This window comes from Fukomys damarensis, unplaced genomic scaffold (assembly GCF_012274545.1).
Source record: "Fukomys damarensis isolate Sample0158 unplaced genomic scaffold, DMR_v1.0_HiC HiC_scaffold_35, whole genome shotgun sequence".
Classification (NCBI taxonomy): Eukaryota; Metazoa; Chordata; class Mammalia; order Rodentia; family Bathyergidae; genus Fukomys; species Fukomys damarensis.
The window spans coordinates 48,897,371-48,912,082 of record NW_022900947.1 but is presented as its reverse complement, the minus strand read 5'-3'; positions in this window follow the sequence as shown (position 1 = coordinate 48,912,082).

Below are 14,712 nucleotides of genomic sequence, written 5' to 3'. Positions count from 1 at the left end.
TTTTAATTATTATGTCTTCCATCAAGTATACTGCTGATATTTTATCACTTTTCATGGACAATCATTTGCCATTCTTGAGCATTTTACTATCATTTCAATTTAGAAAACATAGAATACATAATGACTTTTCATGTAGAGGTACAAGATCCCAACAATGAATGTAACTGTACTGTATTCCTAAAATGTACCAATAAACTCAATTAAAGCTGAAAAAAATAAATAAAATAAAATATGTGGACAAAACAATTTCAAAGCTGTTTTAAAGAGAGAAATGGGAAGTGGCTCTTTGCCTTTATCTAGAATGCTGTTGTCATTCACAGGGTAGTAAAGAAATGACTTTTCATAGAGGTACAAGATCCCAACAATGAATGTAACTGTACTGTATTCCTAAAATGTACCAATAAACTCAATTAAAGCTGAAAAAAATAAATAAAATAAAATATGTGGACAAAACAATTTCAAAGCTGTTTTAAAGAGAGAAATGGGAAGTGGCTCTTTGCCTTTATCTAGAATGCTGTTGTCATTCACAGGGTAGTAAAGAAAGAGAATCTCCCTCTGAACTTTATTTTTTATTTTTTAATTTTTTTTCACGGAGGCCATACTCCTAAGTGAAATAATTAGGACACACATGTGTAAATACCAAATAGTTTCTCTGGTGTGAAAAACTAAAAGTGCAAATAAAATCCCTCTGAACTTTATCAGGGTTTTTGCTTTTGTTTTTGTTTTGGTACCAGGGATTGAACTTGGGTCCTCTTGCTTGCAAAGCAGGAAGTGGAACCACTGAGCTAAATCCCTGGCCCTTTACTTTCAGTTTTAAAGATAAGCTGTAGTCTTTTTGATGTAAAGATACGCAGAAGGCTCTTTGAGTGAAAACTGGAAATTACACAGTTGGAAAGAGCAGTTTTTCTGTGGTTAACACCTCTTTGGAGTGGCTTAAGAAGAGCTGTCCTAAAACACCTGCACTTAGACGCACACTTAAGAGTTGTCCCTCACAGCCAGCACGTCAGCCCTTACAATGGATATTTTTACACATGTGTGAAGTTGGAGAAAACCCAGACAGCTTCATGAAGAAAGTGAAGAACTGATAAGAAAATAAAAGCAATATTTTGGAATCACTTAGACTATTTCTTTGGCATTGTAGTTGTGAACATTATCCTTTTTTTTTTTTTTTTTCTGTAAAGCCCCCATTTTCTCATCCTTAATTTAGCGGCAGCAGCTACAACTACATGACTGTTCCTGGAATTAAATTAGATGATTATTCTTTAACAAATAGGAACTGTGTCAGACACTGCGTTAGATTCCAAAACTGTAAGTGATAATAATGATACTAACTATAATAAATTATTCTTACTAATTTACTATGGCTGGATCGCGAGACCTCACATTGATATAAGAGACAAATGAACTTTAAATGCAATGCACTTTTCCAATGTGTGTATACAAATTTAATGGCTTGACCAACTACGAAACCAACAGCAAACTGCTTTTGCTTCTTCACAATTTCGTAGAAGATTTGCTCTTACCATAATTCCTAGCATCCGCTAGGAATTTTTCTTAATAGGTAAATAATTTTCACCTTTTCACTTAAAGGAAACACTTTAGATTTTTAAAATATATATCTGACGTGCCAACATAACTACATGCAGGGTTCTGTTATTTGCCAAAAAGAGACATCATTTACAATCTGCCTAGGCTGAAGTAAGGCAGCCCAAGCCCTTATCACACTACTCACAAAAGTACACAAATTAAACTTAAGGAACAATTCATTTCTGAAATTTAAAACCCAATATTTTTGGACTCGCTTTGAAGTTAAAACCCTGAAAAAAGCAAATGACAAATAAAGGAGAGCTACTTCAATAATAATACAGTGATTAATAAATAAAATGTTCCGGTCCTTATTTTCAGAGCATCGCAAGTAATATTCACACCAGCATGAAAAAAATATGGAACTCATGAGTTTTAAAAGAATTATTCCATTTTCTCCTCAGTTACTATATCACAGGTACCAATTTTGCTTTCTCCAGTATTTGTTTTCTTTTCCAGTTCAGCATCAGTAGTTCTTTCACTAATTCTATTAGAATTATTTTTCCTCTCCTGTTTCATTTTGATTTGTTTCCTTTTCTTCCAATATCCTTATTAGAAATAAATATCAAGGTTTTTTTTCTTTTTTCTTTTTTTGGTATCAGGGATTGAACTCAGGTCCTTGCACTTGTAAAGTGGGCAGCAGAACCACTGAGTTAAATCCCTGCCCCTTATTAGAAATAAAAATAAAAATAAAGTTTAACTAATAACATATACACTAAGATAAGGAATAATGAAGCACCAATATTGTCTTAATATGCAATAAAATGATAAACTCTAAATAATTTTTCCATCTTGCATATGAATGTGATTAAATGCTGCATTTTATAAACCTATTTATCAGTAAACCTGGTTAATTACATTTTATGTATTTGGCTAAATTGTAGATCTATTAATTTTTATTAGCTTAACAAAGATTATCAGGAATCCAATATGACAGATGAAAGGGTTTAAATCCATGACATCAGACTTTCAAATGTTAGATTTACTCTGTGGCAGGTGTTAAAATATTCACAACACAAACGAAAACATGATGTGTGAAAATATTTCTGTGACTGAATTTTAATAAATCCAAAGTAAGACACAGTGCTCCTTTAAAACAAAATAAGACTTATAAAAATATTCCCTTTACAAAGTGAAAGAGAAAAATAGGATTGAAAGTGTTAGAAACAACCAGAAGTAAAGTAAACATGAATACTAGAAAAATCTCTAAATATTAATTTCCTGAGAACAAAGAAAATCTTGAAAGAGAAAAACAAATCCCATGTAGTTTACCTGATCAAATATTTATTTACTATTAATGTGGCTACAGAATAATACACGTTGTTTGCAGGTGTTAAATAATATACTTTTTTATAAATAGACAGAAATGTTAATAACAAAATATACTTTAAGCTCCAGAAACATATTCATATCGTAGTTTAAAATACAAAATATACATATCGTACAAAGCCTATTGCTGGATATTGTTAAAGAAACATTCAACATTAATTATAATAATTATAATTATAATAAATATAATTATAGTAATGGTTTATTAATTTTCAAAATAAATTTAATAATTAGCTTATCAGGTTATACAGAGAAAATATACTAAATACACTGCAACTTGTGTATGTATGTATGTGTGTATGTGTATATTTCTTTTTCTTCTTAAAAGCTATCTCAGGATACGTGAGGATTATGTGGATTGGGGACACATTAATGAAAGAAGAACCATAAACCGAAAATACTGTACTGACACTTCATACATAATGAAATTTGGTAATTTATTGGGAAAATTGATGGAATATACCCTATATCTGGTTCTTAATCAAATGCAGTTATTATTCAGCATGATCTTACTTACCTCATAATAAAGAAGATATTTTTAGTATTTTGCTGAAATATGCAGTGATGTAATGATTTCTGATCCAAGCCTAGCAAAGTGCTCAAATTGGATACTAATTGCATCCATGTGAAATTGCCTATTATCCATCTGCATTTTGTTTGAGTGCTCATAAAAGCATGTCAGAAAAATTATTTGTACTTGGTTTTTCTTGAGGACAGTGTACTAAAAAGTTATAGTTAAAATGGGATGATTTGGGAGTGGGCATGGGGAGAACCTAACCTTCTGGGATGGCGGCCATAAAGGACCTGGTTTTGGACAAATTGACATGTACAATAATTCCAGTCAAAGACACATGGGACAAGGGATAGGATTATCTCAGTGGCACCACTCCTGCCTCACAAGCTCAAGGTACAGAGTTCATTCCCCAGTACCAAAACAAAACAAAACAAAAAAGATACACTGGATATAGAAACTAGACTACCACCAAAGAATCTTTCATGAACTTTGCTACTGGGTTTGATTCATAATGAACACTGCCAATGACAGGCAATGAGAAAGTTTTGCAGGGCAAGATTGGATAAACTCTGATGATGATAATCATTGAAAAAGATCCAATTTTATTAAAAACATAGTCTCTTTATCATTATTAAATATATTTTAATGTAATTTCTACCACTCTTATTACTAGTCATAGTTAGATGTTTTAAAAGCATGTTTCCAAAAACCAGTAAGTTAAATAACAGATATTTTAACCTAATTCATTGATGAGATTATATGATGAGATTATAAAAGTGACTCCTTTGGGCAGGGCAAAATATTCAGCTTCTCTCAACTTTTCAAATTCTTAAAAATGCTATATTTATTCCCTTGGTAATGATAAGAAATTGATGTACCATTAAACAACTAACTTGTGAAAACCAAATATATTAGGGAAGGAGTTAAAATGCCAGTGATAAACATAATTTTCACAAATAAATAATATGCTAGTACATAAAATGTTGTTTTAAGGTGTTTTGTATTTACTATTATATACTTGGACTTTGTAAATTACTGGGAAATTTTGTCACTGAATTTGATGTTATTTAAATATTTTACTAGTATATATTTTTGATATGTAGTGAATGAATTCTTTATAGGTTACTGATTTATATCTATAGCACTAATATAGCACACATATTAATAATAGGGTATATATATATAATATGTGACATATATATATATATGCTATTTCTATCCTTTTCACAAACATTTATCAGCCTATGGATTATAAACTACATATATATCTCAGTTCACAAATGCTTTTGTTTACAAGGAATTTGATGTGTAAACAGAAGCATTTGGCAACATTTTCTTTGTGATTGCAAACTCTACACTGGGTGACAAACACGATCACAACCATCTTTCAAATCATAGAACAAATTAAGTTCATGAGCACAATATGTATATAGTTAGGTACTACACATTCATCTGCCTACCATAATCACTATGTCTGAAGTGTGAAAACAGATTGAGGTGTCACTTATCCCATGAGGATACTTCGAGGAGCATTTCCTTTTCTGATTGGTCATTGTGTAAACATTATTCTCACACACACTGACACAAACCTGGATGGCAGGCAACATTATGCAGGTAGCCTTCATGAAATCAAGAGACTCTCTGGAAACTAGCTTTGTAAAGCTACAGTATAACATGACATCCTTTTTTTACAATAATCTTTTTACCACAAATACATTCTAAAATAACAATGTAGTACAGGAAATACATAAACAGATTATAAAATAGTCTTTTATGATCACTATTAAATAGTATACAACATACATAACTTCAGGTCCAATTTTTATAGAAGCAGTAGTGCATTAGGTTTCTTTTGCACCAGAATCTCAGTAAACAGGAATAACCACTGTAATGTGACATTACTATAATTAAAATATCAGTAGGAAATAAATAGCTTCCAGTTCCATAATCACTTCGCAGTACTGATTCAGATGTGGCCTTAGTTAACTGAAAAAATTTTGGGTTTTCACGACTGAATTTTACATTCATATCAACATTCTCTTTTATGTTGAATATTCAATAATTATCATTTTAATGTCATGAAAGTAAAATCACCTCAACTTACATCCTTTGAATACACACCTCTCACTGCTAATGCATTGAGGTTTATTAAGTATGTTGGTGTTATGCACATTTGAGCAGTAACCATGCTTATCAGTTCATCAAGGTACTTACTTACTGTGCACCTATATATCAGGTGCTGTGTTTCTGAACGTTTGTCCCCTAATAAAACAATATAAAATAAAATCGTAGTCCTCATGGAGCCTGCATTGTGCATGGCCAGCCAAGTGGATTTTGTTTTTCCATGGTGTTATATTTGGAAGAGAATTAAGAAATATTCCAGGTATTTTGTGCCATTTCTACCTCTATATGTTAAAACTCCCATATCTCCATCAAACAAAAATGTCTTTTCTAAAATTCAGTGTCAACACTTAATCTTCAGTAAATGAAATACAATGCCCTCAAGGGAGAAAAATAGCATAGTGCATGACATAGTTACCAAAGGCTTTCATAAATATATTATTTTCTTTCTCTGGCATCATTTCTTTCTGCCTTTCCATAGTATTTCATGTTCCGTGCACCACTCATAATGAACTCTTGCAGTCTTTTGAAGTTCTGACATATCACATAATCTTTCAAGATCAGAGCTTAATATATGTTTGCTGCATTTTCTCAGAGAGAGAGAGAGAGAGAGAGAGAGAGAGAGAGAGAAACAGGAAACAGATAGGGAAAAAGACAGAGACAGAAAGAGATAAAGAGAGACAGAGAGAGCCAAAAAATGTACACACAATTTAGGAAAAGAAAAATACTATGATCTTTTAACAACAGATGGTTTTACCCTGGTATGGGGGACCCTAGAGATGTCATATATCACAGAAAACTCCCTACACTGCTGTCCCTTACAGAAGAAAATGATAATGTGTGTGCAGCAGTCTCAGTGACCAAGGTTACCCATGTGGCAAATATCTGGAAGATGATGGCCACCACTTTGAACATGTCTTGTAACTGGAGAGGCCAAAGGTAACTTGTATTAATCTAATAATGTCTGAAAAATTTTAGTATTAAAATATTTATACAAGTTTTTCTTTTCCTGAAGTATGTATACATTTTTGGGCAGACTCTCTCCTACATCTATATACAATATCACACAGTATTTATAATAATAATGTCATATAAATAATTTGTGTGTATGTATAATATATATATCATGTCTTCTTGATTGGCCTGGATGGAATGCATCATCTCCACTTTATTCACAACTGTCTCCACCTAGATTGACACAGTTCATGGGCCAGAATAGATACAGCCTTTTATAAAGAAATGCTGAAAACTAAATACCAAATATTACAAAGATCACAGTTAGAGATGATATGGATAATTAGCACCTATGTTGAGAGCAAAAAAAATTCTTGCTTTGATTGTAAGCTTACCATTCTCATAAGGAATACAAATTTGATCATTTAACGAATTATGTTTTACACATATGACTTATTTCAAAGCTATCAGTATGTAAATTAATTTTTTAATATTTTAAAAGCTTCCTTTGAATAATAAAATAATTTTATCTCAAAATTAAGGGCTTCATATGTAGTAAAATTGATCACTGGAAATCACTTAAACATTTACATGTTTATCCATACTAGTGTTAGAACTTCAAGTAAAATTCAGTTTATGTAGGTGGCACCAAAAATCATTATTTTCAAAGCATTTTAAAAAATATTGACTTAGAGTAATATCTTGTGGAATTTTAATAAAGACATACATATGTCTCATCTTCACATGTATTATTTTAAAGCTTTTGGCTTTAACTTAATAAAATATACCACCTTTATACAATGACAAAAGGAAACTATGTGGGTCTCATCTATTTTATTACCAGTTATATAACATGGAAATATGACATAAATACCATTTATTATTAGTAAGCTTTCATATTAAATTCCAAAAATGTAGTTTCACTATCACTTATTACTCATTTGGAAAGACTGATAGATATATTATATGTTCAATACAATAATCTTACTTTAGAAACAATGATGTAAAAAACAACAGGCCTCCTCTTTAAAGCTAACTTCCACATAAAAATTTTACAAATAATTACATATTGAGAATGTTATAAGAAAAGTTAATGTTGCCGGGGATTTAGCTCAGCCTTTTGGTGGCCTTCCTTGCAAGCACAAGGACCCGAGTTCAATCCCCGGTACCAAAAATGAATAAATAAATAAATAAATAAAATGTTAATTTCATTTATGGAGCTTTTTTGTATATGTTACATAACGCTGAAGACCTTTTCTTACATAATACCTTGTAATATAGATTATATGAATATTTTGCTAAATAAGGGAAATTCAAACAGTTCAAAGTACACTGTCCTCTGCTGAACTACAGAAAAGAAAACACTTGCCAGATATGGTGACACCAAGTTGTAATCACAGCTACTAGGGAGATTGGATCATATGAATCCTAAAATTTAAGGCCTGAGACACTTAGAGCTTGTCTCAGTATAAAATTAAAAACAAAACAAAACAAAAAAGGCCTGGAAATGCAGCCCAGTGGCAGAGTGCTTGTCTAACTATGTGAGGTCTTGAGTTCAATCTTTATTATTGCAAAATAAGATAAAATATAAAGAAACAAAATAAAATAGTTTATATAGTAGAATGAAAAGTAGCCTTATATTGATAATTGAATGTTGAACAAAATATTCTTTTGTTGAGCACCAAAATACTCAAAAACACATGTTTATTGAAACTACCTTTTAAACTATCATGAGCTGAGAATTACTCCATTGCAGATGAAAAGAAGGTGTTGCAAATAAGGTACAAAGAAGTATCTTTTTTTTTTTAAAGCACTTGATACCTAGCATGGAGATATCAAATTCAAATGTAAGTATAACTGATCCAATTGTTCATTTTCTTATGTGTTATTTATAAATATATTCATGGATATGTGAATATACAGGCTCACAATCTATATGCATGAAGACAAGCAAACCAATGCAATTAAAAAAAAAATTCTTCCCTGCAAATGATATAGTTAGAAAATGAAAAATTAAGACTGAAGGAAAATACTTCTCACAAAAGATATGCCCAGGAATTATGATTCACATAATAATATAAAATTTAAAAGTGTTCTTTTACTTGAACAGTAAACAAAATAAACCATTTGAAATAAGGCATTAGTAAAAGCACAGAAACTTTGTAATTAAGAAACTTAGCCAGGCATGGTGGTGCATACCTGTAATACGAGCACTCAGGAGGCAGAGGCAGGAGGATCGCTGTGAGTTTGAGACCAGCTTGGGCTACATCGTGAGCTCCAGATCAGTCTCAACTACATAGTGAGACTGTCTCTAAAAAACAAACAAAAAAAATTGAGAAAATTTAAAGTAGACAACACTGAGATTCCTCTATTCTTGATGAGAAAAGTTAACAATTGATAATTCTTATTAGGATTTGGGAAAGATAAACAATGAGAAGTTAGTCTTTGATAATAGGATGTATAAAAGTTCTTTGAAAAATTGCTATGGTGTCTTATAAAGTTAAGAGTAAATATCCCCTTTGAGCCAAGTATTTTAAATTTATCTATGTAACCAAAAGAAATAACTTTTATTTCCACAAATATTATACCAGTGTGTGAATAGCATTTTCTTGTAAATTATCAAAAACATGATTACAACTAACAGTCTATGAACAGAAAAATAAATAAAAAGTTCTATGGATGAAGGGAGGGCAGGAACAAGGGGCAAAAATGAGAGCCAAGACCTATCATGTAAAGGTACAAGATCCCAATGATGAATATAACTGTACTATATACCTAAAATGTACCAATAGACTCAATAAAAAAAGTTCTATGGAAGCACATTAATAGTACACTGCCTTGACTACTAGCTATGGTATATTAATAGGACTTGGGTAAAGACTGCTTAACAGATGGAAAGTTCTGGGTACGTCACTGTGTGATTGACATGTAGGTCACCAACCCGAGGGAGGAAGATCCACTCCAGACATGGTAGCATCAACCAATAGGCTTGTAACCCTTGTGAAATAGAAAAGGGAAAGAAGGAAGGGCACAACTTTGCGGAACTCCAGTGCTGCCTGCTTGTCTTTGGGCACTGGTCTCCAGTTTCTCCACCTTTCCAATGAGCAGACATTAGCCTTCCAAAACAGACTTCCATCTTCTAATATGAACCTGCACCAAAGACACAACAGGTAATTTCCTGGCATTTGAATTTCAACTGCTACCCAATCCTGCAAATGTACAGCATGCAGATGGTCATTCTTAATTCTTCTGCCTCTGATCCTTAGGATATCATCACGATTCTCCCACTTCTCATCCTGTAACACTACCATATAAATACCTTTGTATAGCAATGTGTATATATTACATTGCTTCTGTTCCTTTAAACCACTTTTAAAAATATAACTAGTACTTAATAGTAAAGAAGAACAGCGATCACTGTTAAGACCCACTATGCATGTTGGTGGGAATATTCAGTATGGTAGGATGTCTTTTTCCCCCAACTTTTAAGGCGAATAAAAGCTCAGTATAAATCTCACAAATATTTTAATATGGAGACCACAGACATGGTCAAATATTTCATTTGAAATTCAAAGAATGAAGTTATCCAATATTGCCTTCAAAATGAACAATAGAGTTAAGAAAATCCTATGCTGTAGTAGACACAAAAGTTTACAACCGAGCTCCTGTAATCTGCTAGTGGGCATGCGTATAAGTAAAGCTAAGCGAAATAAATCAGAGACAGAAAGTTAAATGGTACATGAATGCTCTGATTTGAGAAATCCAAAAGTATAACTAATGTCAAGAACTAAATAAAAGAAAGTTGACAGGAAGCAGAGAATGACTGGAAATAGAAAGGGGATGTGGAGTTTGAGGGAAAGGGGAAGTAAAAAGGATCAAAATGCAAAATGTATATGAACCAACACTGCGTCATGAGTATATTTATTATGTTTCTCAAAAATATAATAACAGGGCTGGGGATTTAGCTCAGTGGTGCCACTGCCTGACCGATAAGCACAAGCTCCTGTGTTCGATCTCCAGTACTGGAAAAAAATTAAATTAAATTAAAAATACATTTTAAAATTTAAAAATATAATAATTAAAGCATTTGAAAATGAAAAAACACAAGGAAAACTGACCCTTACAGGTAGAGAATTATATACATGTATGTACATACATGTACATATGTATATTTATTGTCACATTATGACATAAATTCTGTAATTCAGTGACAAATGTGTAAATGGTCATTTCAACACAAAAAACTAGATTTATTTAAATTACACATGGGGAAAAATTACCATAAAACTTATATCAGAAAAATTACTATTTAGTTCATGACGTATTATCATAAACCAAAATATAAAACATTAGAACTGTCAAAGGAAATTAAAGAGAGGTATCTTTTATGTTTTTACATTAAGCAAAGATTTTGTAAGAAATGATAAATGATAAATTCCATTTCATTAGAAATATATGGAAGTATGAAAAACAATCTATAGGTAATGAGAACTTAGTTGAATTTTGTGTATCTGACTATATATCTAACCAAGAACATATTGGAAAATTTCATGAATCACTGAGAAACATACTAATGTTCTAGTAAAAAGCATCCTAAAATTCAAACAAGCACAATAATAATAAAAATATATCAAAAGTCCAAAGAACATATGAAAAGCATTCATAAACAGTCATCACAGAAATTAAATTAAATACAGAAAAGTATGTCACTACCTTTAAACACCGTTAATCGTCCACGGGACATTGTCTACTTAAACTAAATATGAGTACACCTTCTGTTGAGCAATTTCATAGATGACTATATCCACAAGAAATTCATATTAATATTTACCATAATACAATATAGTAAAACATTACACCTAATACATTAGGCATGTTTGTTAGATTAGCAGCTCCACCAACATTTAAATGTGTAAATCATTTTTTGAGGCATTCAGATACTCACAGCAATAACAAAATTGATTACAACATGAAACTGCATGGATGGATAGGTTTGTCAAAAGAAGGTATACACCAGAGGGTGCATATCACATGATTCTATTTGTATGAGATGCAAGACTACGAAAATGTTTTCTGAGATGTTTTGAATAGTGTATATCTTTGATTAGTAATAGAAGTACTTTCATCAAAATTCACATTTAAATTTATGTTCAATTTAAGGGAAGTATGAGCTTAATATCCATACATGTGGGTAAATAAGAAAAGAGAAACAGATTTTATTAGGTTGATTTTTATTTTGTCATTTGATTTTAGTAAGAAATTAAAATTATCTTCTCTGTTGTAATTAGTTTATAGAATAAATATATAAGACAAACAGTGTTATAGTAAAAAATAATCCAAAGAAAATTAAGAATAGGAATGCACTGCAGTTGTACAGTATGTGGCTAGACTGTCTAAGAGCTTTGATTTCTGGCGCTGTCAAGGAAAGGGGATGGGAGGGGGGAGGGGAGGGGAGAAGAGAGAAGGAAGAAGAGAAAGACAAAGAAAGAAGTGAAGAATGAAAGAAGGAAGAGAAGAAAAGAATTCAGAAAAATGAGAAAAGTTTTTCTAATGGTGGTAAGGAAGAAAAGGAAGGAAGAAGGGAGGGAGATAGGGAGGGGAGGAAGAGAGCAAGGGAAAAGAAGAAAAAAGAAAAAAACCCACAACAGTCTTTCTAATGGAGATAAACAGAATCTATGTCATATTATACTGGATAGTTTAAAAAACTTTTAAATGGGAAGAAATCATGAGCTGCTTGAGGCAAATTAGGACGCAAGGATAATTTTACATAACTATTTCAAACCTTAATTAGTAAATCAATAAAAAATGTTGCCTTCAGTATTGCTATCAGTTACTATGTTTTTTTTAAACTGTAAATGTATGTGAAACTTCTATCTTTGTCTTTATTTCTAATGTTGGAGCCTGTCATCTAGCTCAATATTTGTGCCTGGTTGCATATCCATACTCTGGACAACAAATCTTGTAATCGTGTGTAACTGGCCCTCTGTAACCATGAATTCTGCATTCATAGATTCAAGCAACCACTGATTTAAAACATTTTAAAAAACTGTATGGAACATAAACTGAATTTTTCTCTCATTGTTTATTTATTTGTTGGTTTGTTTATTTATTTATTTATTGTGGCAATATCAAACTCATGACCCTGCATTTCTGAGACAGTCACAGTACTACCTCACTAAATCCCCAGCCCTCTCATTATCATTTTCGAAACAATAGAATAAATAAAACTTATACAGTCTTTACATTTTATTGGATAGTGTAAGAAATTAGATTTAAACAATAAAAGGAGGATGTTTACACTTTATATTACATATAATTCATTGTAAACAGAAAAATTGAGCATTTGAAAATTTTGACATAAGGATCGATGATCTTGGAACAATTTTTTCCATAGATACACACAGTAATTTTATTTTATTACAATTCAAGTTAAATCTGTAAGAGTTTTGGAGAAAATATGGTTTATGGTATCACATTTATTATGCTCCATGAACATAGTGGATTATCTACCAATGAGATAATAAGAATTAACTTATCCTCCTCAAATATATTTTAGAATGGGCCCTCAAAATAAAATAGTATTAAGTGAATTAAATATTCTTCAGTCCATGTCAATTTAGTGAACTTCCAGAGATTCTTAATGCTTTAACTGAATGACTCATTTCTACAATGATTAGCTGACAAATAATTTACTAGGGTCTTATGAACACTTAAACTAATAAAATTAAATGGAATCTTAGAAACAACATAAACATAGCTATAGGAATAATTTTTTTTATTTTTTTTCTAAATTTAGCATTTCAAATGCTATTTGCCATGATATTCTAGTAGTTAGATCATGTAATTTTATAATTAATATTTATTAGGTTATTGATATTAGTAATATAATTATATCATTACAAAGATCATTGAATAAATGATTTAATCTATCTTAGTAGTCATAATTTATGAGTTGAAAAAGTTAGATGATATGCACATTCTTAAGGAAATCATGATGACATTATTTCATAAACAAATCAAGAATTTCAATTATTTATTTTTTAATGGTGACACATCACTGGTTTACAATATTGTGCTCAAAAAAATGAAGTAATAGCTGTTTTAAAAACCTCCAGTATTTACTCAACCTTTCAACTACAAAAAGGTTTTTGAACCCCAGCACACTCCCAAACATCATTTCACTTCTTGCTACAAATATTCTCACAAACCAATACCTCCTTTTATATATTCATGAATGATTAATTCAATTTTAAGTACTTATATCCTCCTCTTCCTTAACTGTAGCTTTTATTCAGAAGAGCAACCTTAAATATATGATGAAAAGTGAGAAATTTACTCTTCTAATGAATGTAACACTCATGATCTGAACCATTTGAGAAATCTGTATTATTTCATTTGTAGAAGTAACTTAAAAATTTGGATAACTTCATTTTCTTTTCTAAATTAAAATGAAAATCGAGACCCTGAAGAACCAATGAGATTGCTATAGTAAAATGGGAAAAATTATCATTACAATTAGAATCCTCAACATTTTTTTGAGTAATTCAATAATATGAGTATACATTTCAATTTAAAATCTAGTTTGAAATTGATGACTTTGGCATTGTCCATAAATTGTTTTGGATCTACTGTATATATGATGAATAGCTACAAAGAGTAGGTATAATTTTATAGCTGGCAAAGCCTAAAACATATAAATATAAAAATAATTTTGTGTCATATTATTTGATTTTATATTAAGACCTAGAGTTTAGTATATGTGTTGATGAAGTGAGCATGAAAACTTAGAGTTTAATATGACTATTATTTAAACTATAAAATTCCAAGTGTAGTTTTCTCAGATGAATACATTTAACTAAAGTATAAATGTAAAATTTTACCAAAATATTTCTTATATAAAATAAATTGAAACCTTATTTTGAGTAAATACCCAATGCCCATACTAGAAAAAAATGTCAATATTCCTTTATTTTTATAATGGAGATGAATACATAAACAGGGAGAAAATATATGGTGAAATTTATGCATTTTAAATATACTGAATGCTGTTATTAGGCACTAATATAATTTATATTATACAATTAGAAATTCTCATATAAATATGCTTACACTTTCACATCTGTATTTCAATTATATTTCATTCCACTTTACTTATGCCAATCGAGGATTTTTTTTTTTTTTTTTTTTTTTTTTTTTTTTTTTTTTTTTTG